The 5,780-nt window shown below is 35.9% G+C and overlaps 1 long non-coding RNA gene across 1 annotated transcript; it reads right to left on the reverse strand.

Moving 5' to 3' along the window:
* Positions 1 to 2,012: 2,012 nt before the first annotated feature.
* LOC118599969 lies at positions 2,013 to 2,495 on the reverse strand. Its single transcript, XR_004949526.1, has 2 exons — positions 2,169 to 2,495; positions 2,013 to 2,099 (listed from the first exon to the last, which is right to left on the reverse strand). It is a non-coding gene; the product is annotated as an uncharacterized LOC118599969 (long non-coding RNA).
* Positions 2,496 to 5,780: the final 3,285 nt, after the last annotated feature.

Consider the following 5,780-nt stretch of genomic DNA (forward strand, 5'->3'; position numbering starts at 1 on the left):
TCATGAGACTGAAAGGTCTTGAGTTCAAATCTAAAAATGGGACAATTGGATTGGATTGGGGGGGTTGAACCACCAAATGGTTCCTGAACACGGCTGTGTCTGCAGCTCACCGCTCCCCCAGGGGATGGGTCAAATGTGGAGAACAAATGATGGGACTTTAAATTTAACTTTAAGTTTGTTCAGAGTCCACTGAAAGAGGGCTCTGGAGAATCTGTCAAACTTTTGAGATGGGGGCCAGCAGACACCACATGTTTTCATTGAGGCATCTGATTGGTCAGTTTATAACTTGAATAACTTGTGATAAAGAAAAGATATAATGGAGAAAACCAAAGGATTAGCAAGAAAATGTTAAGAAAAACAGATCACAGTGAAAGTGGTTATTCTGACATATATAATAAAATAATAGCCGTTAGTTTGTCAATGGAAGTATTTGGGATTTTTGGCTTCTTGACACCAGCAGGTACTTCCTGTCTGGAATGCGTCACTCAGTCCAGTTCTATATATACTGTCAATGTCAAGTAGAGCAAGAAATGAACCTGCAATCTTCTTATCTCATTTAGGCTACTGTTTATTTACAAATATTTTACCCTCCAAATATAGTGATGGACAGTAAACAGATAATATGAGCAACATTTCTGAAATACATGAAAAAAAAATGTGCAAAAAATTGTCAATTAAAAATAAAGAAAATAGCTATTTGATGTTATTTTTGAATGACTGTTAATAACTGAAGCTCTCCTTGCAGTGGTATTTGTTTTGGTGTTTTTTGTAAATAGTCTCATTGGAAATGTTGAAAACACCATTTAAGCTCTTAGTACTGAAAGAGGTTCATTTGACTTCCAACATTTTTTATTTCCCTCAACAATCTCAACCCTTCAAAAATGGTCTAATTCTATGAAAGTTTAAAAGGACCACTTTAAAAATGGTCAAACTTTTGCCATATCCACCTTTAAAACCCTTTCTTGTAATGCGAGTTTGATATTGTGTATTGTGATAAAACATACAGAGGCATCAGATCAAATCCTCTTTGAGATCTAAAATATTCTCTCATTTAGTCTACATTTAGGTTCCCAAACTTTTTCCTGAGAGGGCCACATAGGCTTCTTTCTTCTCTGATGTCAGGCCGAAGTCAGTTTGTAAGCTACAAAAAGAAGTATAAAAATTGCAGAATGCACCTAAACTCAAACATTTAAAGTTTTAGAGAAAGCCAGAAGGTCTGGATCGCATGACCAGACTGAAGAAAAAAAAAAAAATCATGCATCTCTGGTGTTCAGGGGGCCGGGCCAAATGTGGAGGAGGGCCGGATTCGGTCTAAACCATTCCTGACAGATTTCTTCTTCAGGTCTTTTGAAAGACAGTAAAATAGGCCACTTATTGTTTTATTTACAGTAAATGCATTTTAATATCTAATAACACGTCTTTGAAAAGTTGATTTCTGACCCTTTAACTCCTTTAATTTGCTGTTTTTGAGCAGAAAAGCAAATGTCGCATGGAGGGCAGAATTCCATAAAGACCCATTGACATGAAAATTGGTGTTTTTAACATGTATTTGTGGCATTTTTGTCATGATGGAGGACTATTATATATATATATATATATATATATATATATATATATAAAGTAAGCTAAAAAATAGTGCATTTATGGGTGTTTCTTTATTCAATAGTTGTGAATCAAGAGCAGACAAAAAAAGCAATTTGAAATTACTTGAATTTGTTAAGAAGAAAGCAGGCCACAAACTCACTGCTACGCCAATGAGACAAATGGATCCATGTACCTTTTTAGTTTTCTTCATTCGGGCTCTAGACTGTGTTGCTCAAAAATTGGTCGCTATATTTGTTGCACTGGAAATGTTAGGACTTGAGAGGAGAGCCTGTAAAGAAAAAGCTCTTGATTATAGGTGACAGGAGGTGGGGCGGAGTTGCTCTGTGCCAGCAGCCCCGCCCACAACTTAGAGGGGACTTTCTAATATATCAGGGTTAAGTGGGTGGCTCCCAAAAACAGACTGATCAGAACTGGCAAATATTCTTTTATTCAATAAAGAAGTGCAGTAGGCCAGGGCTCCTAGGTCCACCGGGAGGGGGAAGGGGTCAGGCACACTAGGGCAGAGGAGCAGAGTTATTATTCAGTTCCAAAGGAGCTTCCAAAAGACTCTTATTGGCACTCACTCTGTTGTGGAGAAGGTGAAGCACAGAATTCCACTTGTGTGCTTGAGGGCAACCAGGAAGGGAGGAGGGGAGAGAGAGAGAGAGACCACAGGGCAACAGCACCAGATCCAGGAAATAAATCCAAGTCTGTCCTGACAAAGTTCATGAAGGCAAAACAGGGCGCAGAAGACAGCAGCTTTGGCAGGCTGGAGTCCCATGAAGGCAGGAGATCTTCTGGCACAGCTCAGCAGGGCAGCTCCTGCTATAAAGGCAGCCACACAGGTGATTTCAATAAGGCAGATTACCTGTGAGGCTGAGGCATGGCCATGACACTAATAAACTACTGCCACTCTGCAGAAACTATGTTATAGAAACAGCATTTTTGCTTAATGTTTTTATTTTGCTTTCTTTAACCTTTATTTTACCAGAAGGATCAATTGTGATAAAAATTCTCATTTACTATGATGACCTGGGAAATGTAGAAAATGGGAGAAATTATAATTGAAAGATAACGGGAAGGACTTTTAAAAGTGGTCAAAGGAGTGAGACTTTAAGTGTCCAGATTGAGAAAAAGTTCCTAAAAATGGTTCAATCAGCCTTCAGAAAGAGATGAAAAAAATAGCATTGCAATGCTATTTTTTTCTATTTTTTAACATTTGAAACAAAATACTAGCTTGTAATGATTTCAGAATACTAATGGCAAAACCCCAATATATATATATATATATATATATATATATATATATATATATATATATATATATATATATTCATGAATGAATGTGGTTGTAGAACTAAGTATTAAATAATTTTCCTCCTAATTAAATGTCCTCATGAAAACGTAATCGAGTCACTTTTACCAGTTATTCATGTTCATTTATTTAATCCTTCTTTTAAATACTGTAATTCTAATCTGTCTGGGTTGATTTTTATCCTTGTGTCCTTTTTTCCACCAAAGGAACATTTTTATCATACTGAGAAAGAAGTCGATCACTTCTGGTTTCTTTGAGCTTTTTCTGAGGTTTTTTTTTTAATTGCAGAGACATCCCAGTTTTTACAAAAATATTCATCTACTTTTCATAAAAAGTTAAAACAAATAGTTGCAACAAAAAGCAGTGAAGAAAGAGGGTTGGTTTACGACCAGGGGTGAGATTATTTCCGTGGAAAGGATTCTGTTTGCTTTCTATGCATGACTGTGCGTCTGGGTGTGCACGTGTTTGTTTGAGGGAGACGGAGAGCAAAGATTAAGCTGCTGTGTGTGTGAAGGATTGTGTGGCTCGTGATTTTACGCAATCTGCATTTCAGCCCGTGAGATGATTGGAGACACACTGATAGTAAATATTGATAGAGATAGATTTACTTAGCTCTGCACTGAGGCGTAAAGGAGATTAACGAAGCTATCAGTGCTTTGTAGTAGTATTTGAGGTTATCTTTATCACCATCCTACATATTTGATACCGCCTCACTCTCAAAACGCAAATGCATTATAAATATACATAAATATGATGTATTTTTGTGCTGCATGGCTTTTACCGCCGTTCCGACAGCAGGGAAAAGCTTTGCCTCAGACATGCAAATGCAGCAGCCACCAGCACTCGCGGTAGACCTCTGATGAATAGCGTTAACCACAATCCCATTTTTTATATTAACTGTACAGAAATCTATATCTGTTAAAGGGTTCAGTTTGTACCTTTCATTTTTGATCTCATTGAATAAAATAAATGACGAGAAAAACACTAAGTTAAAACAAATGTGAAAAAAAAAATTAATAAAAAAATTATTAAAATGGTTTGAAAACAGGATTTTTTTCTGACTATGAGGTGCAAAAATCCAGCTGTAAACGAATTAATCAGGCCTCTCATGAGAGCATTGGAGATGTAGAGTAAAACCATCAGTCAGGACTTCCTGGATTTGAAAGGAACCTTGGAATGATCACATGGCAGGAAGGAAAGGAAATAAGATCTTCCAATGTTTTATATCTATAACCCAGAGCCCCCAACCAGATAATTTTGCATGTTAATGTTGTCAAAAGTGGGATCCTTACAGTATTTCTTCAGATCTTTCAGCTGGTGAGACTACATGCTGCATACATGTTTACAGCTTTTCCCATCATTACAACGTGACATACTTAATCAATACATGCATGACAGCACCTTTGGAAGTAAACACTCCTTAAACTTGTGGCATATAGTATAAAAAAAAAAAAACAACAACCAAATGCTCACATATATTGACATGCTCAATACAACACAGTCTGGAAACACTCCCTACAATACAAATTGTTTATAGAGCAACAGTCTTTCCTTCAACAAACACAAGTTTTCATGTAATCCGGTCGAGGAAATACAAATTATAAAACAATAAAATCTAGTTATTGTTTGTTATTTAGTTTAAAATCCCCCATGACATTTTTTTATTTTTTTTTTTATTTTAAAGAATGTTCCAAGCAGTGTTTATGATTATGACGCTTTTAACGAAAATTCCACAAATTCAATGTCTTAAAAAGACATGTTTCATGTTCTGCCAGCAGCGCCGATTTGGTGTTGAAATTTTGATGGTTTATTTTTCCCTTTTGCTTTTTGTTTTGTTTTGTTTTTCCTCTTCTGACCATTTTCCCGCTTCCAAGTATTTTTTTTTTATTTGTAAAGCTAAGCTTTTGTATTAAAGGTGTTTGAAAAACAACACTAAAAAATAAAAGCTCACAATTCTGACTTTTTTCTCCCAAAATGTTATCTTAAATTCATTACCATTTTCCAAGTATGTGACTTCTTCAAGACTTATACCTGACTTCAGAAACTTTGTTTTTGTTTTTTTTTTTGTCAAAATGATCATTTTCATCTGAAGGAAAACCAAATAAGTACAAAGATGTAGTTGACCAGAGCATGAGGTGGTTGGCGAGAGTGATTGAAGTAAATGATTTACCGTGGTGACCCCTAAAGGAAGCTAACTCCTGAGTTTTGAATTGTTGTGTTCTACTAGAGACATGTAGAATATTCTAAAAAAAAATTGGCTTAATTTAAGTTCTGAAAGTTTACATAAGGAAAAGCAGTTCTGTTCGCCTTCTATCCTTCATACACAGATTCACTTTATTGTGTCTTACAAAAAGAGCAGTTAATCCATCTGAGGAGAAGCTTTAAAAATCATTTTAGACACAAAGCGTAAGTCTAAATGTTATCATACGCATTTATTTTTACAATTTTAAATTTTTATTGTCCTTACCACATTATTTCCACATGAATATGTTCATCATAGCACTCTTATTTTTAACGTGCATGTCAAAATAAAAACAGGATCAAACAATAGTTATGTAGTCACCAAATATTATTGTAAAAGTCCATTTTAAGAGTTATTTAAGAGAGGAAACTAAAATAATATCACTTTGACATCTGCAAATGATTGGTGTTAAGGAAAACAAACCTCCAAAGGACAGGTTGTTGGGAGATGAATGGTGAATCTTTGACTTTCTCAGCTGATTGTGACGGTCAGGAAGAGGAAGATACATGCAAGGAATGTGAGCGAGTGGTTGGAAAGAAAAAAAACAGAAAGCAAAAGTTGCAGTGATTAGTTCAGATGGAAACTGTGACACGTCTCTGGGTGGCTGCGCAAAGCTTCCAGATGGCGAGAAGCGGCACC

This window comes from Oryzias melastigma, linkage group LG17 (assembly GCF_002922805.2).
Source record: "Oryzias melastigma strain HK-1 linkage group LG17, ASM292280v2, whole genome shotgun sequence".
Taxonomy (NCBI): Eukaryota; Metazoa; Chordata; class Actinopteri; order Beloniformes; family Adrianichthyidae; genus Oryzias; species Oryzias melastigma.